We start from the raw sequence: 17,798 nt of genomic DNA, 5'->3' as shown, positions 1-17,798 counted from the left end.
GTCCCTCCAAATATAAATCAAAATCTGATTGGTTAATTCATCTGTTACTTCCTACATAAATGTACACTGTCATGGCCTTCTGTCCCAGCAATGAAGTCCTAACCAGTGAGTGAGCAGCTCTAAACTCTTCTCAGCCTAGACACAACAAACGAAAAATCTCATTGAGTAACTCAATTTTAATGTTTTCATGACAGTAACTCTTTAATTTCTGAAGCATATTTGATAGAACATGTGGCCAAATTAGAATTAGAAGAGAATAATTGTAATGAAATTATGAAAGAATGAAAGAAATTAAATATAACATTTGAAGTGCTGATATGTTTGGGGCTTCTCTGAAGGCCTAGAAGGCCCTGACGGTTCCCTTCTGCCAAATTGCCCTTAGTTGTAAATGAGTGTATTAACGTCTGTTGTCTCATCCAAGCTGTATTCCTGAGACTCCGGATCCACAGAGACGTTATCAGTAGACTGACTGATATTGAGTTTGGACTGAAAAAGATACACACACCATGAGCATGAATGCTAATCTCTCATGTTGATCTTATGAGCATTTTCAGTGCAAATAACCTTTCTGGATTGATCCTAAACATGTTTGTCAGCATGCCCGCAAGGCCGACACTTGTCTGTGTCTTTGCACCATAGCACAGACCCTCATCCTTTTCCAATATTCACCTCTCGTTTGCCAATTCCCACTGCTCCCCTTTGTGCAGTTGTACTGTGAGGGATGAGAGATTCTGAGAGATTTTTGCTTAAAGCTAATTATCACTTCTGTTCAATATGCACAATATTAGCTTGTTTCAATACACAAGTGACAGCCTGCTAGTTCTATTTGCAACGACCTCTTCAATTAACTGTGACAGCTGGCTAACATCAGATGGTGACCTTTGTTTCTTGGGCTGCACTCTGATTAGAAAGATACTCTCTCTCTCTCTCTCTCTCTCTCTCTCATTCTTTTTCTCAACCAGAAGATTTCAATTCAAACTCCTTGCTTCCACAGATCTGCCTAAGCAATTATGGCAGCAGAGCCATGGTTCAGAGATGTCTGTGAATGGGACAAGGGTTGTGGAGAATAAGCCCGGTAATCAATGAATGGGCGCACCTCTGCTTGGTTAATGAGTAAGTATATGTTTGTCATGAGAGTTTCTTTTGACCTGAGAGATAGAAAATGCTGATAGTGAACAGCAATGACAGTGAACAATGATGACAGGATAAACAGTGTTCAATTATTTTGCTTTCATGAGTGAGTTTGCAAGAGAAGCACAGAAAAGTGTGGAAAGAAAGTCAGCATCTCTCTCTCCGCTGCCTGCATCCTTATTCCCATCACTGAATACCCAGATGTTAGAGCAATTCACAAAACTCAGTCATGACAACTGTTAACTTTTGATGCTTAACTATTCATTAGGGCTGTAGTCAAAATTGCCATTCTAAGGCCCTGTCCACACGGCAACGGATTCAGGTGACTCCGATACAATTGCTTATCGTTTAGGCCTGGCGTCCACACGGCACCAGCGTTTTGGGTGCCCAAAACGCAATCTTTTTGAGAACGGGTTCCAGAGTGGAAAGATCTGGCAACGTTGCCGTTGTGAAGTCGTCTGGATGAGTAGAATGGATTTGTTTACGATGACGTCACAACCACATGACTATGAGTGCTTCACGCTGGGTAGAAGTGTAACGAACTCGATGTGAGTTGTCAACAAATCCTATAACTTGGTTCATGAAACGCGCTTACAAAATATTTTCACTGTGAATATTTATTGTGTAATGGTGCAAAGTGAGAGAGAGAAAGAGAGAGAGAGAGTCAATCCCGCCAGCAAAAATAGGGAAAAAAAGGAGCGATCTCACCTCTTCAGATGTTGGTTTTAGTCCTACAATACATTCCTTAAAAAGGGCGTAGAAGAGCAAATTAATCCATCAACGTGTAGCATCCTCGCCGCCATATTGGATAGGTCAAAGCGGAGAATAAAGATTCATGTGCTGCGTTTAACTGTACCAACAGGTTTACCGTCCAAACGAGATCACATGGGATTACCTTTCACAGGTGAGAAACAACAAATTAATCCATCAACGTGTAGCATTCAATTTATTCCAGACCATTAAAGACGCCGCCTTCCGCGTAGAATCATACGTCATCCTCGCCGCCATATTGGATAGGTCAAAGCGGAGAATAAAGATTAGCTGCGTTTAACTGTACCAACAGGTTTGCCGTCCAAACGAGATCACATGGGATTACCTTTCACAGGTGAGACTGGAAAAATACTTTTCATTGTATTTGGTCATTATAATGTAATTTTACGAACAGATTTTCCTGACTTTGTGGCTAATATGAAGTCTTGCGCATCATAGTTTATGCACATGCGTCCTTACTTCTTCTATTGTTCTGGTGTCTCCGAAGGGACCGTCTTACAGCGCCCCTAGAGGTGTGGCATGTGTATTGCATCGTTTTCAGCAAGCGTTGCGTTGCCATATGGACCTGATATTTTACTGATCGTTGCCCATTTGGACGCGATATATTTTTAAAAAAACATCTCGTTGCCGTTGTCATGTGGATGTAGCCTAAAGCCCATGGACAGGAGTAGCTGAGATCAAGACCAAGTCTTCAAGGGTTTGAGGCCAAGTCAAGAGTCCAAATGAAAGCAAGACCGAGTTAAGATCAAAATGGAAAACCATTAGATTCTTTTCAGGGCCAATTAGGTATTACTTCTTGTCAAACTTTGTGCATATAAATAGAAAAGTAACCACAAATATTATTTTAACAAACTCTTGGTTGAAAAATACCATGAGTTGGCCTAGTGGTTAGCGTGTCTGCCTCTTGAGCAGGAAATTGTGAGTTCTACTCATGGTCAGGTCATACCAAAGACCATCACAAAATTGGTACCTACTACTGTCTGGCAAGGCACGCTGCAATATATGCTACTGTTCAAAAGTTTGGGGTCACCCAGACAATTTTGTGTTTTCCATGAAAAGTCACACTTTTATTTACCACCATAAGTTGTAAAATGAATAGAAAATATAGTCGAGACATTTTTCTGGCCATTTTGAGCATTTAATCGACCCCACAAATGTGATGCTCCAGAAACTCAATCTGCTCAAAGGAAGGTCAGTTTTATAGCTTCTCTAAAGAGCTCAACTGTTTTCAGCTGTGCTAACATGATTGTACAAGGGTTTTCTAATCATCCATTAGCCTTCTGAGGCAATGAGCAAACACATTGTACCATTAGAACACTGGAGTGAGAGTTGCTGGAAATGGGCCTCTATACACCTATGGAGATATTGCACCAAAAACCAGACATTTGCAGCTAGAATAGTCATTTACCACATTAGCAATGTATAGAGTGGATTTCTGATTAGTTTAAAGTGATCTTCATTGAAAACAACAGTGCTTTTCTTTCAAAAATAAGGACATTTCAAAGTGACCCCAAACTTTTGAACGGTAGTGTAGATGTGAATGGGAAAGTTGAACTCTCATGGTTACCAGAGGACCCACCCCCACTGTAACCCTAGCTGTATTGAGGTATTTCACTCACGTGACTAAGTCATGTGATGCTGCCATTTTGGACGGCACGGCTCGAATCAGTTTGAATGCGAGGAAGGCGACAAACGAAAAACATAAAAGAAAAAGGAGCGAGATGCAGAAAACACCTTCACTATCCAGTGATGTAGGGCATTTACAGGGCGAGCAGAGGGAGAGGTATTTGCAAAAATTGAGGTTAGCAGGCTTAGAGAACGACGTTTACCTGCTTCCACCAGGATTGTTCACTGACGTACGGAAGTACACGAAGCCCTCGTCTTTACCTGACTTCGGCCCACATGATCTGTATACCTATGTCATTAAAAACCCATCGCCATACACAGGTATTGATCTGAAAGCGTATAAGAGTTTGGATGCCTACAAATATTTTGTCAGGCTGGGTAACATGCCTACATCAGCGGGTCGTCCCTGGAGCCGGTGGTCGCCATCTGATTACAGCTAAGGTTTGTTCACATTTTCATTTACTTTCGGTCCTCAGGATAAACAAAATGTTATTAAATGTCATTGAAATAACTTCTTAGTCTGTTGAGACATGGCCCGTTATAAATTTGCTGTTACCAGGCAATGATCAAGAACTGTATTATTAGGGTCGGTGTCTGTGTTGTAGCAGTGTACTAGCAGCTAGCTGTTAGCACCAGCTAATGTCAACAACATCGTAGCTGGTATGTTACTGTAGCAATATTTACGTTTAGTCATTTGGATGACTGTTAAAACCTTTCAGTCTCAAGTTTTTCCTTTACTGGATTTACTAGTTTACTGAGCTAGCACGCTCGGCCAAACCGGGAGCCATCGCGAGCTCTCCGGCCAAGCCGGGAGCCATCGCGCACTCTCCGGCCAGGCCGGGAGCCATCGCGCGCTCTCCGGCCGAGCCGGGAGCCATTGCGCGCTCTCCGGCCGAGCCGGGAGCCATCGCGCGCTCTCCGGCCGGGCCGGGAGCCATCGCGCGCTCTCCGGCCGGGCCGGGAGCCATCGCGCGCTAGCTCAGTAAACTAGTAAATCCAGTAAAGGAAAAACTTGAGACTGAAAGGTTTTAACAGTCATCCAAATGACTAAACGTAAATATTGCTACAGTAACATACTAGCTACTGTTGTTGACATTAGCTAGCTTGCCGTCCAAAATGGTGGACGTCAAGGGCGTCACGTGACCCTGTGACGTCAGGTGAAATACCTCAATAGGCAAGAGGCCAAGGGCTATTGAAACGGAGATTGCTGCCACACCCATACGCCTTCAAGAGTTGGTTCATACTGGGACAGGAGACTGCCTGGGAAAACCAGATTCTGGCGTGAAAGGGACTTTGACTTGACTCGGTTGAAACCGAGACCATATTGAGCGACACTCATGCATAAGACACCTCACCGTTTTGGACTACCGCCATGGACTGGTGATACACTCTGAGTATAGAGTAAAACAATACATCTTTGTCCAATACTTTGTTGTTAACTAGTTTGTTTTCATCATTGAATTTAAAGTCTGTCAAGGTTTTTTGTTACGAATGTGTACAAGGATCAGTTAATTAATACTTTTGCTCATGGAGTCTCTGTTGTAATTGTGGTTGCTATTGGCAACAATATATTCAACTTGTGTTTTTCTTTTGCCTCAGTCCTTTGAGATTTTTAACATTTTAATACGGAGGTACCTTGCATGGGATGATCCTTTCACGTCTACCCTTTTGGACCTTCCTTTTATTTTTGCTTTTTTTTATTGTTTTTGTTTCATTTGCGTGTCTTGTAAAGGCCCGGTCCCACTACACTTACGGATGCAAAGAGGATGTAAAACGTAAAAAAATCTTTGCCATCCGTTGGAAAACGCTATGCATCCGTTGTGTACTCATTGCATACGTGCTTCATACGCTCTATCCATCGAGCATCCGTCCACTGTGATTTCATCCGCGCAAAAAGTTTTGAGCTGCACAAAACTTTTAGAACGGATGAACTTTCCGCCGTGTACGATGTAAATCCGCGACATATACGAGCAACAAACGTTCTATGTCCGTTATCATCTGTTAAACGTCTGCTGTATCCTCTCTGCATCCTCTGGGCATCCTCGCAACTCACATCCGCTGCAGCTGAAAACGGAAAGAGGGAGGAAAGATAAGGTACATGAAACATCTATTCATCGTTAGTAGCACGGAAATAGAAAGGATGTAAGCGTATGCATCTCGTATATAAAGTATTCAAAACGGACAAAGCGTTTATATCTGGGATGTATCTCGTATATTTAGGATGTCTGGAGTATGTCTAGAGTATGTAGAAGGACACCTAGCGCAGTGAACGGTCTGCATCCGATATACATCCGCGCAACATCCCCTTTGTTTCCGTTAGGCATACGTGATGCATCCCCTTCACCCGCTATGCATCCGCTCTTTCTGCTATGCGTCCGCTTCTCAGTTATCACCGGTAACCCCTTCGGAGCTGTCATCCACTTCCATCCGCTAGGCTTCCTATGAACATGCGTTTAACATCCCCGCTATATACTACCCACGTCCGTTCTTTTCCGTTCTGTTTTCGCCAATTTTGTCCATTTCTGGAGTGGATGAAAACGGATAGAGCCACCCCCGAAATTTTGCTCGTCCGCTGTGTCCTTTTTGCATACGTTTTGTGTCCATCGGCCAGTGGGACCGGGCCTTTAATTTGGAGTTTTGTTGTATCACGGGGGCAGCACTGTGGTGTACTGGTTAGCACTGTTGCCTCACAGCAAGGAGGTTCTGAGTTTCAGCCCAGGGGCTGATGGAGGGCCTTTCTGTGTGGAGTTTGCATGTTCTCCCCGTGTCCGCGTGGGTTTCCTCCGGGTGCTCCGGTTTCCCCCACAGTCCAAAGACTTGCAGGTTAGGTTAACTGGTGACTCTAAATTTTCCGTGATTGTGAATGGTTGTGTGTCTCTACGGTATGTGTCAGCCCTGTGATGACCTGGCAACTTGTCCAGGGTGCACCCCGCCTCTCGCCCATAGTCAGCTGGGATAGGCTTCGGCTTGCCTGCGACCCCGTACAGGATAAATGGTTATGGATAATGGATGGATGGATGGATGGATAATGGTTGTTTGAAGGCCAATAAAGGTAAACAAAAATTAAATGTCATCAGTTCACTCATCAGGGAAGTAAAATGAAAAATTCACAACAATTTTGAAAAGAAATCCCACCCTGTAGGCTAGGCTCGGATCTGACGAGCTGCCTTCAGTGATATAAATGCATGTGATTGTTTGCAACCAAGGATCTGCTCGAAGCTGATTCGTGTACATTTATTGGCTCTGCTACAGTATTATTTTCACGTTCTCTCATCTGAAATACTTTGCCACATCCAGACTAGTTGATGACGCCTGATCTAGGCCTTTCTTTTCATATAGCTGACTGGTGAATTCTGCTCCATATTCAGCTGAACAACATTTTGGCCTCGGAGGAAGCTCAGAAAGTGTGGGTTGAGGATGCTTATCGTTCACTGAGGCTAAGAATGCTGAAGCAGTTAATTGACAGTGTGTGTGAGAGAGAGAGAGATGTCGAGAATAGTTGTGAAAGAGAAGGAGGGAGGGGATGTGCATGTGAGAGCATGCATGAGATCAAGTGAGGGAGGGAGACGGAGAGAGAGAGCGAGAGCGAGCGAGACACGTTCACTCCAATCGCTCCCGGAGAATTTTTACAGAACACCAGCAAGCAGACGAGGACGAGGACAACTGTGAGGATTATTTCCTGAAAACCATCACCTCAGCTTGTGGATACTGTGCGTCTGTGGAGTGTGTATGTGTTTGTTCCCTGTCTTGAAGTTATACAGGATGCGAGCGGGGGATGAACAGAACGTGGCGCGGCAGGATCCTTCGAGGCTGGAATGCCAGCTCTGCTTCTAGCCACTGATGAGCGCGTCAGGACCGCTCTCTCTCTCTTTTTCTTCATTTCTCTCTTTCTCTCTACCCCTCTCTGTCCTTTTTTCTCTCTCTGCCTCTCTTTAATTTGAATGCTCACAGAACATCACGGAATACAACAGACGGACAAGGGGAAAGATTCATCACACGATCCTAAAGAGGACACGGAAAGAGGATTTTACCAATAAGACACAGCTGAGGACGGATCTCAGGCAGCTTGTCGGAAGACTTTGAGATTTTTAGCCGGTGCACTGCTTGCTTTTCTTCCTGGTTGTGGATGTTGTGTGGAACCTCGGAAAAGCTTCTGCAGGTAAGATCGATGGTGATTAGTGTGTTGTGTGTTTGCGTGCGAGTTGATAAAGCTGTGATTTGAGCTCAACGGAGAGAAGATGAGACAGCCAAGGGAGTGGAATATGATTTGAGCCGAATGAGCTCTTTACATCCTGATTGCATAAGCAAAGTGGGCTAAGTTTAACCCATGGAATCTTGGTCTTTTTTTTTTTGGTCATAATGGATATTTAGATCCAAGGCTGAAATCTTGACTCTTTCTTGAGTATTCCTGTTCTTTTCCATGAAGAGTGAAATTAAGAGTTGGTCATGGAATCATCTGGGAATATTAATCACTTTGGATGATTTTGCCTCCTGATGTTTTGCCCATTGACACGATCTCTATCACTCCAGCATCCCTCCTTCATCTAATCTATGCATTTCCTCCATTTACATTGTGTGTGTGTGTGTGTGTGTGTGTGTGTGTGTGTGTGTGTGTGTGTGTGTGTGTGTGAGTGGGCTGAAATCGATAAAGCTTGATAGGAAGGGTTTGGTAGAGGCGTGTCTGCACTGTTACCGGTGCTAAAACGAAGAGTACGCATCCATCTCGCATCCGGCTGAAGGACACACTCTTCTGGCTGGGTGTGTGCGTCCTGCAGTTCCTTCTCTTGTCCTCTTCCTCTGCACTGGACAAGTGCTTTCCTCTTCAAAAAGAAAGAAAGAAAGATTAAATATTCACAAAGGCATGCACATGCACATCCTGCCTGTACTGAAATATTTACAATAATTTAATAATGTATGAAGCGACTGACTTTTTTTTTTTAGTTTTGCTTCCATTTAAATGACCACTAGATGACTTTGCTGGTAGATGTGCAGCGCGCCCCTTCATAAGGTACTCACTAAGGGACCCTATAGAGGCTGCAGCTGGGAAAAAGGGTCTCTTTGCAGTTTTTATGATATGGGTTTAATACAAGTCATAAATCTGAGCGAGATGTTGCAACCCTTATGAAGCTTTAACGTCCTGTTTCTCTTTATGTTGTCTTCAGCACTTTGGTGCAGAACGATTGTCCCGGCGATAGATTTTATCTTGCTGAGACCCCCATCTGTGTGTGATATGGCCGAGATCTGTGAGTTCTCACCCTTGTGATGATTTATTGAACACTAAGCCAGCGGCATTCGATAGATGCTCAGTTTTTTTGTGGGTAGAGGCTGCTCTCGATTCAGGCAAGGTCTTGCATCTAGAGATGCATCCCTTCATGGATTCAAGGCGATCCTAAACATCCTCACTTTACAGACAAATGAACCTCTGCTTGTTGTTCTTGCAGTTGTTATCGCTGTTGTTGTTGTTTGATTTTGATTTTTTCTTATTTCTGTCCATTAAGGGGTCTAAATGAATGTGGGTCCTTTGACGGCATAAAAGCCACCTTTTCAGTGCCTTGCTGATATTTCCTCGAGTCAAAGGGAAAATCTGTTTAAATCTCATCTGAGTGATGATCTCTGTTTTCATTTCAGGCTTCAGATTCATCATTCTGATTACATACAAATGCATTTTTTTATTTTTAAATATGACCATTTGACTATGTCCCTGGAGATGTTGGATAAACTCAGATATAGAACTGTCGTCAGCGTCAGCATGGTGTCTGAATTCTGGCTCTGACAGTTCCTCAACCTCAGCTACATCAGTGTCCGAATGTTATCTGTTCTTTCCGTCGAATGAATTAAAATCCAGTTATGCTGTATCACTAATACAAATCTATAAATACAAAGTGATTGATGTCATGTATAGGATGTGTTTTTCAATTGATTTTTATTTATTTAGGGTTCATTCATTCATCCATCCATTCATTTTCAGTGAGGATTTTATTCTCACTTGGGTCCAGAACCGATCCTGGGAATACTAGGAGCTAGGTGGGAACACAACCTAGATTGGGATGCTAGTCCAACTCAAAGGATCAGGGACTGACATTCACACTTAGACCCAAGTGGGTGGAGAACCCAAAGGAAGTGTCTTTGTTGTCAAAGGAAAATTGTCAAAGGAACCCAGGATGGGTTGGTGTTCCCACCTCACACGGAGATATGCCCAGGATAGGCTCCAGATCCACCACGATACAATCCATGATAAGGAACTTCAGCACTGGAAATGATGGAATGAAATTGATGACCTTTAGCATCTCACCTGAGGAGGCTGATCAAGCATCTGGAGCAGAGTGATGAAGCAGACAAATATGTGAAAATGAAAATAGCCTTGGCTAGCACATCAGCTCCATTTGTTAAATGTGCTGAAAAAAGCAAGGCCTCAAGCTCTGGATGTCCTGGGAGTCTGGAAAACGAGGAGTAAGGAGAACTCTAAACACTGCTGGGGTTCATTAATGCAGATCGAGTTCCACTTTAACTAATTATTTGTCTTTCAGGACAGCATGTGATATTCTCCAAGAATATTGAGTTACAAATTATCCATGACTCATCATCCATCATCTGTAAGTGCCCAGGTACAGATACAATGGAATTCCTACTTCCAGAGGTGAAACAGGACAAACGCTACATTAGGCTAAATCAACCAGGAATGGGACCCAGCTGTGCCAGATGGTGTCTCGATGTCCTGTTGGTGGGCCACCTGGGAAAAGTTGACACCTTAGACGTGTCCGTGATTGATGTGTTTCTGTAAAATGAGAATGACTAAAATCTTCAGAGAGTGCACTGTCTTATTTTACTGTAATATCTTACAACCGGATGAGTGGGCACATCGGAAGCAGATGTCACATCTTATTCACCGGTCGCTTAAATACCTCGGCCACGTCATATTTTATTCATGTTGGCATCCAGAAGTGTCAGACACTCCACTGATCCTTAGATGTACACTCATTATGGCTTGATGACAAAAGCATCTTCTGAAAAGGCAGCTTGGATGATCTTCCATGTGGTTTCCACCACAAGGAGGTGCAGTTTGTCCTCTGGATGAAGAAGTAAAGGTCATTTGAGAAAGAGAGAGAGAGAGTCATCAGGATAATGTGGTGAGAAGATGATGAGTTAAGGAAAGTCTTAGCTCTTTAGAACTTAGCTCAAACATGCTCCTGGAACATCACACAGGTTATACATGATCAGTGATTCTGTTCTTTCAGGAACAAATGCTCCAAACTTATAAATACTTGATTAATGTTCAGTTCTGGAGAACGTCTCTTTAATCAGCTGCAGTATTTTAAACATGGCTTGACAAGACAATTTTCAATATACTTTATACCATAGTCGCAAATCTCAAATCGGTAATTCTCAAATTCTCCATTTAAAATCATGCGGTTGATATGGTGATGCGTTCTGTCTGGACCTGTTTCTTTAACACTTCTGGAAGGAGTCTCCATTGTCAGCACTTTGCAACTTGAGGTAAAACTGAAATTTTACATTTTCCAGTATTTCCAGGACAGAGGAGTTAACACTTCTTTGTGGTTTTTCGGTAACATGATAAGCTGCTTATTTTGTCGTATTAACTTCAAGAGAGAGAGAAAAGTGAGGCTGTTTATAGCTGCTGTAACATGAGTGCAATTTAAGAACTAACTTCATCAACATTAACCGGAGCTACGGTGTAAACGGATAAAAAATACAGAAATACAGTATTATCAGGGAAGTTGCTGTGGTTTGAGAGGAACAACACACCTTTGGATGTGCTGTTATAGGAAAATAAATATCAACTCTGCTTCATTGTGCCACACTGACATTGATTATAAGCTCATTCGGCCAACAGGTGATGAGTTTATGCCATCATGTGTTGTGTGGCATCTGTCCATCGGGCGTCGTCCACATTTCACAAAAATTGCTTCTTCTCTCTCAGTTCTTCACTGATTTTTATTCTTTTTGGCAAGAAGGTAGGTCTGCCTGGCGTGCATATAGCTCCTAACCAAATTTGCATAATTGCAATTAATAATGAAGATATGGAGTAATTAATCAATTCCTAACAAACAGTTTCCACACAAATCGCTTCTTCTCTTTCAGTTCTTCACCGATTTTGATCCTTTCCGGCATGAAGGTAGGGGTACTTAGAGTGCATATAACTTCTACCCAGATTTCCTTTATTACAATTATTAATGAAGTTATGGACTAATTAAGCCTTAATGAGCAGTTCAACAAAAATCGCTTCTTCTCGGTTAATTCCTCGCCGTTTTGAATTCTTTCCAGTAAATAGGTTGGTATTCCTAGGGTGGATATCGCTTCTATATATAGCTTGTATATAGTGTATACAGTGGGGCAAAAAAGTATTTAGTCAGTCACCAATTGTGCAAGTTCTCCCACTTAAAAAGATGAGAGAGGCCTGTAATTTTCATCATAAGTATACCTCAAATATGAGAGACAAAATGAGAAAAAAAAATCCAGAAAATCACATTGTCTGATTTTTAAAGAATTTATCTGCAAATTATGGTGGAAAATAAGTATTTGGTCAATAACAAAAGTTAATCTCAATCCTTTGTTATATACCCTTTGTTGGCAATGACAGACGTCAAACGTTTTCTGTAAGTCTTCACAAGGTTTTCACACACTGTTGCTGGTATTTTGGCCCATTCCTCCATGCAGATCTCCTCTAGAGCAGTGATGTTTTGGGGCTGTCGCTGGGCAACACGGACTTTCAACTCCCTCCAAAGATTTTCTATGGGGTTGAGATCTGGAGACTGGCTAGGCCACTCCAGGACCTTGAAATGCTTCTTACGAAGCCACTCCTTCGTTGCCCGGGCGGTGTGTTTGGGATCATGGTCATGCTGAAAGACCCAGACACGTTTCATCTTCAATGCCCTTGCTGATGGAAGGAGGTTTTCACTCAAAATCTCACGACACTTGGCCCCATTCATTCTTTCCTTTACACGGATCAGTCGTCCTGGTCCCTTTGCAGAAAAACAGCCCTAAAGCATGATGTTTCCACCCCCATGCTTCACAGTAGGTATGGTGTTGTTTGGATGCAACTCGGCATTCTTTCTCCTCCAAACACGACAAGTTGAGTTTTTACCAAAAAGTTCTATTTTGGTTTCATCTGACCATATGACATTCTCCCAATCCTCTTCTGGATCATCCAAATGCTCTCTAGCAAACTTCAGACGGGCCTGGACATGTACTGGCTTAAGCAGGGAGACACGTCTGGCACTGCAGGATTTGAGTCCCTGGCGGCGTAGTGTGTTACTGATGGTAGCCTTTGTTACTTTGGTCCCAGCTCTCTGCAGGTCATTCACTAGGTCCCCCCGTATCGTTCTGGGATTTTTGCTCACCATTCTTGTGATCATTTTGACCCCACAGTGTGAGATCTTGCGTGGAGCCCCAGATCGAGGGAGATTATCAGTGGTCTTGTATGTCTTCCATTTTCTAATAATTGCTCCCACAGTTGATTTCTTCACACCAATCTGCTTACCTATTGCAGATTCAGTCTTCCCAGCCTGGTGCAGGTCTACAATTTTGTTTCTGGTGTCCTTTGACAGCTCTTTGGTCTTGGCCATAGTGGAGTTTGGAGTGTGACTGTTTGAGGTTGTGGACAGGTGTCTTTTATACTGATAACCAGTTCAAACAGGTGCCATTAATACAGGTAACGAGTGGAGGACAGAGGAGACTCTTAAAGAAGAAGTTACAGGTCTGTGAGAGCCGGAAATCTTGCTTGTTTGTAGGTGACCAAATACTTATTTTACTGAGGAATTTACCAATTAATTCATTAAAAATCCTACAATGTGATTTCCTGGATTCTTTCCCCCCATTCTGTCTCTCACAGTTGAAGTGTACCTATGATGAAAATTACAGGCCTCTCTCATCTTTTTAAGTGGGAGAACTTGCACAATTGGTGGCTGACTAAATACTTTTTTGCCCCACTGTATAGCTCGCAACATTTATTGCACAAGATCCCACTTTAGATTGTTCCTTCTGGACTAGATGGTGCCAGAGTAAACTACACCATCATTGGCAGTCTCATTTTTCTATAACATCACCACACAGAGTGCTTTCTTCCTACATAATGTCTATAACTGCTGATTGAAATCCATCCAATATCTGCTGACGTGCTTTAAATGTGTCCTCGGTGCTTTTATGCCTTCACGGTTAGCTATACAGATAAAATTATACATCCGTTTGAATCGAAGCTTCTGTCAAATGAATAGATGTCATCCGTTAGTGTGTTACAACATCAGTTTGGCCTTTCAGTCCATCTCTACCTGTCAGCTCTCTGAAGCTCTCTGACCTGCCATTCTGATTGAGTTCCACCTCATTCATCTGAACTCATTCTGCTCAAACCACAAGGACATAATTGGACTTTTGAAAAACACTCACTGGAATGCCACTGCAGTACCACCATGATCCTGGCTCTGCACCATGACAAACTGCACAGTCATTCAGAAACTTAACATACACTTGAATTAACACATTTATTTTCAACATAACATCGATGAGGTCGCACACACTGTCTTTAACTTTTTCCTTATTTTCTTTAAAAATGAAGAATGTTTCAAAAAGCCGTGCTTTGCCGAAACAAATTCACATGGTTATTATGTTTACATGCACAAAATATTCTGGTTTTTGCCGTTATTTGAAAAAAAGAGAACATTCCTTCTGATGAAGATGAATATTCCAGAAATATTCCTGCTTACATGCAGGGTGGCATGGTGATGTAGTAGTTAGCACTGTTGCCTGACAGCAAGAAGGTTCTGGGTTTGAGCCCGTTGGAGTTTGCATGTTCTCCCCATATCTGTGTGGGTTTCCTCTGGGTGCTCAGGTTTCATCCCACAGTCCAAAGACATGCAGTTAGGTTAACTAGTGACTCTGAATTGTCCGTAGGTGTGAATGGTTGCTTCCCAAGCCCAGAAATGGAAGGGTTGTGGCAGGAAGGGCGTCCGGCATATGCTCCAATTAATATGCCATGTGGATAAATAGGGTCCTCATGGCAGGCAAGCTGGAGCCTATCCCAGCTGACTATGGGTGAGAGGCGGGGTTCACCCTGGACAAGTCACCAGATTATCGCAGGGCTGATACAGACACAGACAACCATTCACACTCACATTCACACCTACGGTCAATTTGAGCCACCAATTAACCTAAGCTGCATGTCTTTGGACTGTGGGGGAAACCGGAGCACCCGGAAGAAACCCACAAACATGCAGAGCACCCTGAGAAAACCCACAGAGAACATGCAAACTCCACACGGAAAGGCCCTCACCAGTCACTGGGCTTGAACCCAGGACCTTCTTGCTGCGAGGTGACAGTACAGTGCTAACCACTACACCACCGTGCCATCCGGAAAAAGCAAGTGAGAAACAAAAATCCTGCTTACAGTCAGAGCCATGAACACTCTGACACCTTGACACCCTTTTCAACCAACAGGGAATAGGTTCTTCAACTGGTTCCATTCAGGATTCTTTGAACCTTGGTGCCAGCTAATGAACTGGCCCACATTCTCATCAGTTTTGAGTGGAACCATTGTAATCAAGAATGCATCATGCATGGAGGGTGTGGCACAATTAACAATGGGAGTAAATAATAGGAGCAAGATTGCAATGTGCATTGACTTGATTAGCACAATATTGCACATATTTGCCTTTGGTCCATTTTTTGTTTCATTAAGATGTGTCCTTTTCCATTGCATTCTCCATTGTTGCACTCTGCTTCCTCTCCAAACTGAGGACACGCCCACTCCTATTATGGTTCGTGCTGGACAAACCAGCTATATTTTGCTTAAAGCTAGGTACCAACCTTTTCGGTTCCAAACCAATTTATTTTTGGTCAAAATTCTCTGAATGGTTCAAAGTTTGGTGCATGAACCAGAATGGAACCTGTTCCCTATTGGTGGAAAAGGGGTATGATTATCTCATTGGTTTGTGTACAATGCAGAGATCTGACCATAAACAGGTGAGAGGCCATGTGTCACAATCTGCCATAAACACCCCGCTCGAGTTGCATATTCCAAATGCACTGTATACATGTCCAAAGAATGCTCCGAAAACCGGAATAATATCGGCTCATCCCAAATGTCTTAATCCAAAAACGCTAAATTCAGAATAAGGCCAAATTGAATCTCCAAAAGAAATATGCTCTTCACACCGCTGCATCAAATTTAGCATACTGTCATATTTGGAATAACAGTAGAATATCAGTGTGCATGTAAATGTACTGGTTGTACCGTAAATGCTTACTGTAATACATGTCCATGTTTCCAGGATGTGAGATCTGACACAGTGCTTGCAGGCATATGTTCAGCGTGTCCATTCGGAGACTAATAATCAATCAGCTCTCACTCTTCTGTCCATGTTGGGTTTCAGCATTTTGAGATGATGCTCCTCTTTGCCCTTGCGCTGGTGTCTGAAAGGTTCTGTCACAGGGCTTGGCACTGTGAGCCTTGCTGATCAGATCATTAGTGAGTATCAGGGTGATGTTGGCTTGGCAAGGGCATCCTCTAATGACCGCCTCAAATCTAATGACTGCCAAGCTAAATAAGAGAAAATAGATGTCATTTGGACTGTCTCGCGTAGCTCTTCGATGGTATCCAATGGGCAAGACCTTGGAAGTGAATGTACAATTTGAAGTTCTTGTTCTTAAATGCTTGTCTATTAATTTTTGTCTGCTTTGGAAATCCATGTCAGACATTTCATGTCTTCTTTTTTTATTATTATTTTTGATGAGCCAGTTGCTAACAACAAGCCGGATAACTGACTTAAACGCATTTGCAAACCAGTCCATCATGTACCGTAGTGAGTGTTAGTGTCATGATTTCCTGGTTCCAAGTGTTATAGCACAGCTGTTTTGTTTTGAATTCACCAGATATGCCTTTGCTATGGATGTGTCTCTGCCCAAGTCCTGGTGTTTTTTCCTGATTCTCCTCTTCTCTGTTGAAATCATAATGTGTTTGTTTTGCTTTTATTTTATGACGCAAGCTCATTTGCACCACATGCAGAAAATATCCCATCAAGTTTCCTCACAGTTGTGAGATTTTCTTAATCTTACAACTGTGACATTATGCAACTGCATTAGGGTTTTTGTCTATCATATCTGTAACACATGCAACTGTGACCTTTTATCTCACAATTAGGCATGTAGTGATACATCGTGCGATGATAAATTGTGATACAAATTTATGGTGACTCAAATCAATGAAAAGAAAGAGTGGTGATTATTATCAGGCTGTGTAATCTTTGTTTTGCTGTAATTGCATTATTTATACAGCAGAGGGCAAAATAACATGCAATAGCAGGAATGCATGTACCGTAGCTTCACCGTGGATGGAAGTAACACAGCTCTAATGTTGCAAAAAACATACAATACAAAAAAAAAAGATGTAAAATGTGAAAGAGCTGTTGTGTGATTGTGTACAAAAAGATTTAACAAGAAATCAGAGCTCTCTCTCTTTTTACAGACTGCTGAAAGATTTATTCAGAAAAAGGAATATTTGTTCTTACCTTTTTCATTTTTAATAAAAGGAATATTTTAGTTAATAGGCTGTTATAGTTTACTCCAACCTTTAAAAATGTGGGTAAATAATTACTGTTGGTTCTGAATGAAATGAAACTAAATATTTATTTTTGATTTGAATGAAAGGACTGTTTAGTTGACAAAGAAGAGGAAAGTCAATGTGACATTTTGTGGAAATAAAATTTTCTTCATTTAATATATATTTATTTTGATATCATGGGAAAATCGAATCGTAAATTGGGTAAATTGTTACATGCCTACTCACAATAGTAACCTTATCTCACAATTCTGACGTCATATCATGCAATTGCAACTATTTATTTTGCAACTTTATCTTGGAATTGTGATGTAAAATTGTGTAACTGCGACTTTTTATCTGCAATTGCTACTTTGTACTCCTGCTTATGAAACTAGAAAAGGTCATAGTTGTGTGATATTAATAAACAATTACTTGCCGAAGGTGAAGTGAATATCGGTGAATAATAACTGAGATGAAGTCGAGGTCAAGGTTATTATTCACGGATATTCACTCAGTCTGAGGAAGATAATTGTTTTAGAATAAATACACAGGTGATGAGTAAAATAAATAAATAATTTAAAAATCATATTTAAAAAAAAAGATATATTTATTTCAATCTTCAAAAGCTGCATGCAGCTGTAATCTGTGAAGAGTTGTGTCAGTTATCTACACCGAGTCACATAAAATACTTTGTTTTGAAATGGATAAAATAAATCACGAT

Source organism: Neoarius graeffei, chromosome 8 (assembly GCF_027579695.1).
Source record: "Neoarius graeffei isolate fNeoGra1 chromosome 8, fNeoGra1.pri, whole genome shotgun sequence".
Classification (NCBI taxonomy): Eukaryota; Metazoa; Chordata; class Actinopteri; order Siluriformes; family Ariidae; genus Neoarius; species Neoarius graeffei.
This window is presented reverse-complemented; position numbering follows the sequence as displayed.